Raw genomic sequence first — 13,806 nt, forward strand, 5'->3', positions numbered from 1 at the left:
ATGTTTTTTCAATGTCACAGGGGTCAAATATGTTCTAAACCTTTAAACAACTTCTTCTGAATAACCAAGAGGCCTAGGATAATGCCAGTAACATGCTGGTATGAAGGACTACCAAGTTTGTTTAAATGAATGACCTTGACATATATTCAAGGTCGCTTCTTAATAAGCAAAAGGCCAAGGGTGATGATATTTGGCCATTAACATGCTGGGATGAAGGACTACCAAGTGAATGACCTTCGCCCATATTCAAGGTCACAGTGGTCAATATATGTTTAAATCTTTAAATTATTTGTTCTGTATGTTTGCCAGAAGCATGCTGGGTTGGAAGACAATAAACTCTGTTCAACCTAATGTCCTTGTTCGACATTCAAGGTCACATGCGTCATATGTTTAAATCTTTAATTAGGTTCTTCTGAATTAAACACTGATATTCTGCCTGTAGCTGTATTTTAGTCCACTTTTAAGATTACAAGTGTGAGACTAATACCAGGTGGGTGACAGTTTGTCTCTGATGTCGAGTCTAGGTTGTTGATCTCGACCGTTTCCAAGTTATGACCTGTTTTCCTGTTTCACCTCCGGGAATAGATCACGGCCACTATATGAAGGTCATCGCTATGTTTACGCAACACCTAAGGACCAAAAGGTCGACGTCCTCCGTTGAAGAGTGTTTCCCTACTCAGGAACGCAGGTAAAAGACGACTTAAATTGTTTTTAAACTTTTAAAAATGACCTCCAGTTACTGTGCTCCCTAGAAACAGAGTAACGTTGTACATGGATAAAAACACAAGGCCACGACATTACGAGTTTAAGGTCGGTCGCGGACACACATATAAAGGCCTGTGCTGTCTATGTTTGCTCCACATCTCTTTAGTATTCCCGTTTTTTGACAGCTAAAAGAACTTTTTAAACAGCATGTAAAACTAAAACCTATTTTAAATTGCCAAATCAAGGTTGTTTCATAATTCAGAACACTGGCTAGGTAGAGTCACAGGAACCTGGGAATTTGTCACTGATATGTGTCTGAACCTACCGCGATGTATGAGAGGAACCTGGGAATCTGTCACTGATATGTGTCTGAACCTACCGCGATGTATGAGAGAAATGTTGAAGGAGATGTTATCCTCGGAAGTGATTTAAAACAAGTATATGACTAGGCGATGAAATCAGTTATTTTATGTTAATTGTTAAAATATGGCGTAAAAGTGTCCCCAGAATCATAGCAATGACATAAAAACGTATGTTTTCATATTCGTTCGCCCATATTATATAATTAATACTTTCGAAGATAAATTATAAAAAAAACAATCGTAGAAAATATTTTAAAGACGGTCCATACACATTTGCAGTATCAACATGAAGTATGTCCTTGTATATTCTATGGGCCCCAACTCCGAGGGCAAGGTCACAATCAATTTAAGTGGCGAGGTTAAAGTTCAACTAACGCAACCCCCATCTAATGGTTTTACCCACAGAGACATGAGAGTTGGTAACAGCTATATTTGGACCTAAACGTAGGTGTTCAGAGTAATTCTAGATCGACTTTCGGTTAAAATGCCACCCCCCAATGATTTTATATTACATGTACGAGCATTGGGGGTGTCGTTTTTACCGAAACTCCATCTATGGGCGGATTGGTCGAGTGGTTAACACACTCCAGCCTTCCAAGCAGGCGGCCGGGGTTCGATCCCCGAAGTCGCCGTACGCATGGAATATTAGAGCCCACACAACTCCAACACCCCAGGTGGAGTATAAAATGGTCTGGGGTGGGTGTTGCGGTATCAGGTGGAGTATAAAATGGTCTGGGGTGGGTGTTGCGGTATCAGGTGGAGTATAAAATGGTCTGGGGTGGGTGTTGTGGTATCAGGTGGAGTATAAAATGGTCTGGGGTGGGTGTTGCGGTATCAGGTGGAGTATAAAATGGTCTGGGGTGGGTGTTGCGGTATTTGTGCTGTAGCATTCAAGTGAAGTGGCACTATAAATGATACCGTTGGAAGACAGGTCCCACTACAAACAGAACACAATACATCTCCAGCACACACACAGGCATACACACATAGGGAGATATTAGCCCGGTGGCATAGGACTAGTAGTTAGCGCCTGATAAGACAGCTCCTGCGAATTCCTCAATATTGTATTGACTGATATATATGCTAATTGTATTGACTGTATACAATTGTATATCTATGTACTGTAAAGCGCTTTAGAGTGGCTTATGTTAGCTAGAAAGGGCGCTATATCAAATGTTGTATATTATTAAACCCCTAAAACATGTAAAATTACTCTGAACACCTTAGTTTAGGTCAAAAGCTCATGTCCATTTCAGTAATATAATTATAGATTCTTCTAGATTTACCAATGCCATATTTACTATATTACAATGGAGAATTTTCTGTAAAGGATCAAAGTTGTTTTGAAAATAAAGCAATTGAGGGTCTGTGAACAAATAAACATGTACATTTAGACTCTCTCATCCCTGGAAACTATGACACCACTCTGTATCCGCTATTGCCAATGAAAAAATGGTCAAATATCAAATCGAACTTATTGTTGTTTATTTGACTTTTTTTTTAAAGATAAATTATGTATTTGTATTCCCTTATTGAAATAAGTTTTCATCTCTTTAGAATAAAGATTTAAAATTGCTTGGACTTGATAGATCTGCCGACCTATAAGTTTAATGAGCTATCATCGATAATACATTTTCCCTTCGTTCGACTCAAGATGGAGATTTGTGTTTGAAGAATAATTATAAAGTCTCCCATAAGAATACCGTCACAAGAATAAGTTCGCATCCTCATGTTGAAAAAATCACCGATAATATTGCGAAAGTCACCTTAAAGCTGAGCAGTAATATCATATCATTCAGCAACACAATGTAAGTGTGTCGTCTGCTCTCCTCATCCAGTTGAGAGCTATCGGGGTATCCCGAGTGTATACATTAGCGAGAAAGTTTACCTAACAGAAGATTTCCCGGTGACTTGTACCGGTAATGCAAACCTACGTAGAAAACTTCAATGCGACCACAAACTGCACCAACCGATCTGGTTTGAACCAGTTCCTACTTAATCCACATTTTACACTACGCCTCTTTCTGTACCAGCAATCGATGATCACATGGGAAGGTCGACTTGTGCGGACATTTAACTCATTTTCGACAGAGACCGTGTCTAAGTTTAAACACCATAGTCCACTGCACGATTCGGCCGCTATTGTATTAGGTAGCTAATCTGAATTCATCTATGTCTGTGACACATGTATAACTTCTACCGGTACACGTCCAGTACTTTTGTGTCGGATTGGAATAACTTATAAACCCTTTCTTGTTCTGCACTCTCGGGAGAAACAATTTGCATATTTAGTGACCTATTTATAGTTCAAGAAAACAGCTGATTTCTCACCGGCTTCAGTGATCGCAATCGGTCAGCACCCGTAGGCTTGACCACAGGCCGGAAAGCGACTGGAGCCAGTGACCATTTTATCAGGTAAGTGTATTTTTCTTCTTCAGTGCCATAAATATATTCTTATTGAATTATTTTGTTTGAAAATGGTATATATATGACGCTATACGCTTAATATAGATACCATTGTTTACCTCCACCAGCTGCGAATGTTCGTACACAGCGCGAGCTCACGCGGTTAGCATACCCTTCATAACAGTGGTATCAGCTGGACTCCAATTAAATATGGATGAAGCTGTTGTCTGTATTTATATTTACTGATTAGCGATGATCACTACAAGTATTTCCTCCTGTGATTCTAAAACTATGAGTAACATCATATTCAGGTTTACCTTTTTCATATTTTAACACACGTGGGGGGAATTAGTAAGAGCACCGACTAATCGATATATTATTTAAGTGTTTAGAATTTATTTATTTAAATTATTGTCTATCGAGATTTGAACCAGTATTAAAAAATTTGATTTAGGTTTCCTGTGTAACAGATATATATATATATGTACATTGTTTCATTAGGAATTTTATATACGTCGCTAATTTCATTTAAAGATAAAAAGTATTTTCCTCTGACGAGAAAGAGAGATCAAATCGAGGTATTGGTTGAGGGAGAGAGAAAGAGGGATGAGTTATTTAGCTAGAGTCGAAAGTATTAGAATAGACGAGAGGTTGAGGGACGGGAAGTTTAGTGACGGGGGAGGGAAGGCAGGAGTTGTGGAACGGGGGAGGGGAGGCAGGAGTTGAGTGACGGGGGAGGGAGGGCAGGAGTTGTGGGACGGAGAGGGAGGGCAGGAGTTGTGGGACGGGGAGGGAAGGCAGGAGTTGTGGGACGGGGGAGGGAAGGCAGGAGTTGAGGGACGGGGGATGGGAGGCAGGAGTTGAGGGACTGGGGAGGGGAGGCAGATGTTGAGGGACGGGGGAGGGGAGGCAGGAGTTGAGGGATGGGGGAGTGTAGGCAGGAGTTGTGGTACGGGGGAGGGTAGGCATGAGTTGAGGGACGGGGAGGGGAGGCAGGAGTTGTGGATCGGGGGAGGGGAAGCAGGAGTTGAGGGACGGGGAGGGGATCGCAACATAACCCAGGCTCCTGTGATATTGTGAGGTATCGCAACATAATCCAGGCGCCTGTGGTATGTGGCATCAGTTTCTAATTTAGGCTTTAGTACAAGAAGGAATTGTCCTACCTATTTAGATATGGACATCTGGTGTTGACACACAGGAGAAACTAAGGCTACTAGATGTCCAGATAAAGGTTTTATGTTGTGAAACACAATCATTGAATCGATCTAAAGGAATTCGTGTTTTATATCTGTGATATTATTACGTATATTATAGTATAACGTATGTGATATTATTACGTATGTGATATTATTACGTATACTATATTATTACGTATACTAAATTATTACGTATATTGTATTATTACGTATGTGATATTATTAAGTATGTGATATCATTACGTATGTGATATTATTAAGTATGTGATATTATTAAGTATATTGTATTATTACGTATGTGATATTACTACGTATATTATATTATTACGTATGTGATATTATTACGTATGTGATATTATTACGTATATTATATTATTACGTATGTGATATTATTACGTATGTGATATTATGAAGTATGTGATATCATTACGTATGTGATATTATTAAGTATGTGATATTATTAAGTATATTGCATTATTACGTATGTGATATTATTACGTATATTATATTATTACGTATGTGATATTATTAAGTATATTATATTATTACGTATGTGATATTATTACGTATGTGATATTATTACGTATGTGATATTATGAAGTATGTGATATCATTACGTATGTGATATTATTAAGTATGTGATATTATTAAGTATATTGCATTATTACGTATGTGATATTATTACGTATATTATATTATTACGTATGTGATATTATTAAGTATATTATATTATTACGTATGTGATATTATTACGTATGTGATATTATTACGTATGTGATATTATGAAGTATGTGATATTATTACGTATGTGATATTATTACGTATGTGATATTATGAAGTATGTGATATCATTACGTATGTGATATTATTAAGTATGTGATATTATTAAGTATATTGCATTATTACGTATGTGATATTATTACGTATATTATATTATTACGTATGTGATATTATTAAGTATATTTTATTATTACGTATGTGATATTATTACGTATGTGATATTATTACGTATGTGATATTATGAAGTATGTGATATCATTACGTATGTGATATTATTAAGTATGTGATATTATTAAGTATATTGCATTATTACGTATGTGATATTATCACGTATATTATATTATTACGTATGTGATATTATTAAGTATATTTTATTATTACGTATGTGATATTATTACGTATGTGATATTATTTAGTATGTGATATCATTACGTATGTGATATTATTAAGTATGAGATATTATTAAGTATATTGTATTATTACGTATGTGATATTATTACGTATATTATTACGTATGTGATATTATTAAGTATGTGATATTCTTACGCATATTATAGTATTACGTATGTGATATTATTAAGTATGTGATATTATTACGTATGGGATATTATTCCGTATGTGATATTATTACGTATATTATAGTATTACGTATGTGATATTATTACGTATATTATAGTATTACGTATGTGATATTAATAAGTATGTGATATTATTAAGTATGTGATATTATTCCGTATGTGATATTATTACGTATGTGATATAATTACGTATATTATATTATTAAGTATGTGATATTATTAAGTATTTGATATTATTACGCATGTGATATTTATTACGTATGTGATATTATTAAGTATGTGATATTATTACGTATGTGATATTAATCCGTATGTGATATTATGACGTATGTGATATTATTAAGTATGTGATATTATTACGTATATTATAGTATTACGTATGTGATATTATTACGTATGTGATATTATTAAGTAGGTGATATTATGACGTATATTATAGTATTACGTATGTGATATTATTACGTATGTGATATTATTACGTATATTATAGTATTACGTATGTGATATTATTCCGTATGTGATATTAGCACGTGTATTATAGTATTACGTATATTAAAGTATTACGTATGTGATATTATTCCGTATGTGATATTATTACGTATGTTATAGTATTACGTATGTGATATTATTAAGTATGTGATATTATTACGTTTGATATTATTACGTATGTGATATTATTAAGTGTGTGATATTATTACGTATGTGATATTAATTCGTATGTGATATTATTACGTATGTGATATTATTAAGTATGTGATATTATTACGTATGTGATATTATTACGTATGTGATATTATTACCAAAGTAAACCATCATAACCGCAAGACTAGATACACTCTTTTTGTGGCTACTAAGTTTACTTCGATTAATTTGGGCATTTACATTTAAACGTTAAATGTACGCGATCTATTGGTAGGGTAAGAGGAAATTCGGGCTGCTCAGGAGTTCGGCCGTCCGATACTATGTAAGAAAGTCTGTAGAACGGTAATTTGGTATTACCTGCCAAAACGGGAATTACGTGTAGTGCAAGGGGCGAAGCAGGGAGTTATATTGCCTTGACATTTCAGCGAGATTGCGCTATAAAGTGGCTCTGGAGTGGCTCCATGAGTTGTGGACTCCGTGTTCTAGGGGCCGCACTGGCCGAGTGGTTAGGCGTCTGATTGTCTACGATCACTAGCCCTCCACCACGGGGTCGCTGGTCGGGGCCAACGTGGAGCAGTCGACATGTACTTGTCGCAGGTTGATGGGTTTTAGCGGGTGCTCCGGTTTTCCTCCACCAATTAAACCGGGCACGTCCTTAAATGACCATAGCTGTTTATAGGACGTAAAACACAAAACAAATTACATGTATTTGGCATTATTTGTTGTGAGGACGCACTTTAAAATAAATTACTTAACGGAATATCCTTCTTACCAGGGGATTTTCTCCTTTTCTTTAAATCTTTATATTTATTTATTTTCGGAATTGACAATGAAATATAGGATTTTTTTAGATCACATTAATCTAGTCTTCTTTTATGGATCCACAACCACATCTGATACCTAAATATATTTTTACGATTATCGCGACTGCAGGTTAATTCCATATTAATGTAACGAGAACGAATGACCGCCGTGGTCAGTGACCTACTGTGAATTCTGCCCTTACGGTCTAATCGTTCGTGGCATTGTCCTCAATCAGCTCAGTTTCACAGTGCTAACAACTCTCACTAGACCAATCGATCTGTCTGATCAGAATTCCATACGGAGGAGATCGAACGACAGAAACCTTACGTAACTACTGATGCTGATCAATATGGCGAAGTTGTTGCCGAGCGCGAGTATCACAGGTAGGGCGCGGTACTTGATAAGGTCTGTTTTGACGAGCAACTGACGTAACTTGTTCATGTGAAGTCGAGTATCACAGGGAGGGCGCGGTACTTGATAAGGTCTGTGTTGACGAGCAACTGACGTAACTTGTTCATGTGAAGTCGAGTATCACAGGAAGGGCGCGGTACTTGATAAGGTCTGTTTTGACGAGCAACTGACGTAACTGATAATTGTTGAGTCCTTTTTCGAAGAGCTGACTTGTCACCTGTTCTTGTTAGTTCCTGTTTTGACGAAAACCTGAGTTTCTATATGTGTAAGAAATAGGAAAGCGGGTTGTGTGCTTTCCACCGGGGATCGAACCCGCGATCCCAGACTTCCTAGTAGGACTATCTACCACTGTGGTAAAGGGGAATTTCCCCTAGCGCGAAGCTAGAAGGGGAGCGTAATTCTATGTACGCTTGCAGATTTATTGCGGGATCGCAACAGCTCTATTATATGAAGACGGTATTCACATATGATAGGGCCAGTCAAAAATTAATTTTGCCATCTCGCTGAAATGCCTGGAAACGAAAATATGGTACTCCATTCGGTGACAGTATACTGAAAATGGGCGTACCAGGTCAACATAGGATATACCACCCGATAGAAAGAGGAGATCAGGGAGAACAAACAAAAGACAGAATAAGCTAGTTTGGCAATGGTTGCAGCAATGCTATGCCAATGCACATAACAAACTCCCTAGTATGCAATTTCCTCCAATATTAGTCGCCTCACAACATCATGCAGTGGGATAAACCAGGTCAATTCATCCCACAACCAGCACAGTAATAGATGGAAAGATCTATATATATAACACGGGTACATCTCGAGGTCATTTGTGAAGCATAAGTATAATACCTGAAGCCAGTGAGACATTCATTTGACGAGCAGCTGACTTGTTCACATCAAATTATGCAAAGTTACCTCCCTTGGGTTTTTTTTTAATCTCAAAAGGGATACAATTTTTTCTATATCTTAAAAATATATTTGATTGTCTTAAATTTCAGACGAAATAATGCCGGTGACATCCCGGTCATCCCTGGTCACATTTTTTATGATATAGAGCTATATCAAAACCAGTGAATGAACTAATAAAGCAATTTATCTATATTGATTTTTTCTGACCCACCAGGTCCCATGGTGTGATTACTCGTATTAGGTCGAAGACCTTTGTCTGGTATCAGTTCTTTCTTGTCCTACATCGATAGTATTGACCGATTCCCGCCGGTATTAGGTGCTGATGCTGTTACGCCAGGTCTGGCGCCTGTATAGTAATGGAGACTATACAAGTGGCGTCACGAATTGGAATCTACTCAGCAATGCGGAACATCTCGTCTGATCCGGTCATCTGGGGTGTGTTCGAGACGCCTGTCCAGAACCTGTCCTGACTGTTCTTTGGTACAGGCCGTTTCGAATGCGCCGTAACAGGAAGTACTTAATCCAATATGGCGTCGGCAGACTCTCGACTAGCTGTAATACCCTAGCATAGCATGGTGGCAGGTGGTTTTTGACGACTAAAAAATAATTGTCCAATCGATTTTGCCAACTTGCACCTTATTTTATTCAACTCATTTAGCCGTGAAGGGATCAAGAAAACAAATTTGTGAAAAAAGTAAATGAAAAAACCCAACTAAAACTAAAAATTCATATATATATGTTACGTTGTTCAAACTGGTCTCAATGTATAGGGAAAATCTATTTCAATTACTTTTGGGCGAAATTTCCTCTTGATCTTTGAGCACTTGTAAAATTACTGAGTCCTGTTCGATAGTCGCCGTGTTTGTGACGTCACTGTGCCGCGCCACACCATCCCCTCGGCGGGAACAGATTGGACAGTCCGGAACAGCTGTGCCATCGCATTCGAGAGCTGTTCCGTCTGTCCCGGCAGTCCAGGACAGCGTTTCGAACGTACCTCTGACGATGGAAGGAACTGTAATTGAGGCGATGTGTTCCGAATGTCCGCCATGTTTAAGAAACGAGTCATCCGAGGGGTTTCGAATGCCTACTAAATAGTTTTCTGTGTAACCCCCCCCCCCCCACCCCCTTCACATAGGAAGACAGCGAGGGCTACAATAAGAAGATGTGAACATATGAGTAGCTGTGCGACCTCCGAGCGTGACCTGGATGGGCAGGGCTTTAGAATCTCCGAGGGCCCGGTAAGCGGCAACTTACCCCCTCACGCCGACCGTACACAGACCTCGTCAGTGAAGTGTAGATGTAAAACCCATCAACCAACCCAACCAACCCTCCTCCAACCTTCTGCCACCAATTATACAATCTAAATAAAGAGTAAATATGTATGACTAACGTTTAATGCACATGTCTCCGTATATACCGTCTGCTGAGATTAGAATAAATGTTACGTGGCTATCTAACCGGTTACTAGCTTGTTCGAGTTGTTACGTGGCTATCTAACCGGTTACAAGCTTGTTCGAGTTGTTACGTGGCTATCTAACCGGTTACTAGCCTGTTCGAGTTGTTACGTGGCTATCTAACCGGTTACTAGCCTGTTCGAGTTGTTACGTGGCTATCTAACCGGTTACTAGCCTGTTCGAGTTGTTACTTGGCTATCTAACCGGGTACTAGCCTGTTCGAGTTGTTACGTGGCTATATACCGGTTACTAGCATGTTCGAGTTGTAACGTGGCTATCTAACCGGTTACTAGCCTGTTCGAGTTGTTACGTGGCTATCTAACCGGTTACTAGCCTGTTCGAGTTGTTACTTGGCTATCTAACCGGGTACTAGCCTGTTCGAGTTGTTACGTGGCTATATACCGGTTACTAGCATGTTCGAGTTGTAACGTGGCTATCTAACCGGTTACAAGCTTGTTCGAGTTGTAACGTGGCTATCTAACCGGTTACTAGCCTGTTCGAGTTGTTACGTGGCTATCTAACCGGTTACTAGCCTGTTCGAGTTGTTACTTGGCTATCTAACCGGGTACTAGCCTGTTCGAGTTGTTACGTGGCTATATACCGGTTACTAGCATGTTCGAGTTGTTACGTGGCTATCTAACCGGTTACAAGCTTGTTCGAGTTGTAACGTGGCTATCTAACCGGTTACTAGCCTGTTCGAGTTGTTACGTGGCTATCTAACCGGTTACTAGCCTGTTCGAGTTGTTACTTGGCTATCTAACCGGGTACTAGCCTGTTCGAGTTGTTACGTGGCTATATACCGGTTACTAGCATGTTCGAGTTGTTACGTGGCTATCTAACCGGTTACAAGCTTGTTCGAGTTGTAACGTGGCTATCTAACCGGTTACTAGCCTGTTCGAGTTGTTACGTGGCTATCTAACCGGTTACTAGCCTGTTCGAGTTGTTACTTGGCTATCTAACCGGGTACTAGCCTGTTCGAGTTGTTACGTGGCTATATACCGGTTACTAGCATGTTCGAGTTGTAACGTGGCTATCTAACCGGTTACAAGCTTGTTCGAGTTGTAACGTGGCTATCTAACCGGTTACTAGCCTGTTCGAGTTGTTACGTGGCTATCTAACTGGTTACTAGCCTGTTCGAGTCATTATCGTTAATCATTACGCCGACAAGATTTTAACCTTAACAGGGTCATGCGCCTGCAGATTCCACCGGCATGATAGACAGTCTGAAAATATAACAGAGACATACTTGATCAAGGGCAGTATTAAACTACATGTATATCTTTTGGCATTGCACATGGAAATATCGCAATCAAATGAACATAAATAACTTTGTCCTTTTCCGGTATAAAATCGATGTCTGTATTGGCGAAGTGTTGTTACTATCATTCGCTGACCTGATGGTAAAGCACGATATGACGCGTCTTTGTTGGTGTAAATGAAGTACGTCGGCCTAGCAAGGGTTGAATACCTGTACCAGTAGTTGCCAACCGCTGTTATTACCTTCATAATTGTCCTTATTGCTCGTCTACCCAGCTGTAGAAACAAGTACTGGCATGATTGGAAACTATCCCGCGCAAGACCGGGGTCCTTCAAAGAAACAGACGGTCACTACAATGTTACAATGTTAAGCTCTGGATTTATCTTCAATTTTTGGTTCAATTAAGATAATCTTTCGCATACAATATTTTACCCTTTTCCAAGCTGCCAAGCAGGGTCCAGATTGTTTTTTTAAGGGGGAGGGGGATGTTTTGTTTGTTAGTTTTTGCGAATAATTACTGAATTTGTTACATGAATAAATCTAATTAATTAGCTTATATATTTTGTACTTTTGTCAGATTTTAACTTATTGATGATTTTTAACCAACTGTAGAAAACAAGGCAGATTAGGACATACGTTCATTGGAATTTTAATTATTATTTAGAATACCTGGTATCAGGAAGCATAAGCCTCTATCCGCACACCTATCGGAGATACAATCCACAAAAACAGGATTTTATTCACCCATTACCGTCTCCCTTTACAACCCTTGCACATGTATTGTCGACTGTGGTCAATCGGAAACAGTCGGTATATTCCGTGGACGTTTACGAAGATTGCCGACAGTTCCCGGTTGAGTCTGCGGTGACGTAGTTTAGCAGAAATATTGCGTGTTGTTTATACCAAGTATATCACAGATTAAGAAGTATCCTTATTTCAACAAGAACTCCAGGTGAACCCTGATTTAAATTTCTCCTTTTAAGAATGATCTTAACACCAAACTAGCTGTGACGATGAACTCCCGTAAATCGCCCACCTTGTAGATTGAGGAATTAACCAGGTGTAAGTGTCCAGATAATCCGAACGTTTGTTAGACACTTTCTTTTCAATGCAAATGGAAGGGCCACTGACTTAAAGTGTAGCGGAACTTGACTGGGTCGATCGCCGGTGACCAGAGCTTGGTAAAGCGTCTGTCTAGAGTTTGAAGGGTCCCGGGTTCGAACCCTGGTCTGGCCGTGCAATTATCTTTTTCCTGTTACAAATTTGGCGCCCAACGAAATTTACCCACGGAAGTTAGTATAGAGTCTTGTGTGTCTTCGGGGTCGAAGACTTTGTTAAAGGAGGGAGGAATGTAGCAGAACTGGACTGGGTCGATCATCGGTGACCAGATAGCTCAATTGGTAGAGGGTCCATCTAGCGTTCGAGGGGTCAATAGTGTCACAATTCATTTTAAGGTAAGGCGTTCGATTCAGTTGTAATCTTTCCCCTTTCTCTTTAATCCCGTGCCTGACATCTTCCGTAGTGTCACTTTTCATTTTCAACAATGAAATTAAATTCTGTTTAAAAAATATTTTCATGGAAGCTGTGAAATTTACATCTATATCAACTGAACACGTTCGACATGATCGCACCTGCAAGCATGTTTAAAATTGAAGTATCAAGTCGCTATTCAGAAACAAAATACAGCTAAAAAATATTTCCTTCCACTCTTGTAAAGACAAGCTCATAATTGGCAATTTATCTCTCGACATGTTTTAATCTTTAAATATGCCATCTTCTCCCCAGCTAAATCATGCCTGTCTCCCCCTGGAGCCGATTTCGGTGAAACCAATTTACCGGTGTGAATTTCGAATTGATGAATGCGCTGGTGAGCCTATTACCGCCAGCAGTTATTCATAAGACTGTGGTCATTTTAAAACCAAACTGTCCTGGGTATTTCTGAACTGTTTACAACATGTGTGACACATGTAAATATGATTCATGTATTTTAAAATAATTTCTGTTGCAGAAAGCCAAAGTTGTGGGCCGATATATTCAAAGTATGATTAGCTTAACGTTTAAAATGATTAAATTTTGACCTTTTTAGAAGTGTCGGAATATTTTAAAATATTTTGTTGTGTGTTTAAAACTCTTTTTTTTTTTATACGCAATGGACGGTTTGAAGATCTATATATACGGTTAAGGTTTGAATTTCAATATTTATTAACATATATACAAGATGAAACGTTAAGTTGATGTAAAGCTAACCATGCTTTTTAACACATTTTCCACACCTTACCAAGTCACTATACGCTACGCGAG

General features: G+C 38.7%; 1 protein-coding gene across 1 annotated transcript in view; it reads left to right on the top strand.

The window, feature by feature from the left end:
* Positions 1 to 3,097: 3,097 nt before the first annotated feature.
* Positions 3,098 to 13,806, top strand: part of LOC110462395 (monocarboxylate transporter 14-like) — a 45,824-nt gene continuing 35,115 nt past the window's right edge. The window contains exon 1 of the mRNA XM_021516343.1: positions 3,098 to 3,482. The gene's annotated coding sequence lies outside the window, so the exon portion shown is untranslated. The remainder of the gene's footprint in view (positions 3,483 to 13,806) is intronic.

This window comes from Mizuhopecten yessoensis, unplaced genomic scaffold (genome assembly GCF_002113885.1).
Source record: "Mizuhopecten yessoensis strain PY_sf001 unplaced genomic scaffold, ASM211388v2 scaffold10781, whole genome shotgun sequence".
Taxonomy (NCBI): domain Eukaryota; kingdom Metazoa; phylum Mollusca; class Bivalvia; order Pectinida; family Pectinidae; genus Mizuhopecten; species Mizuhopecten yessoensis.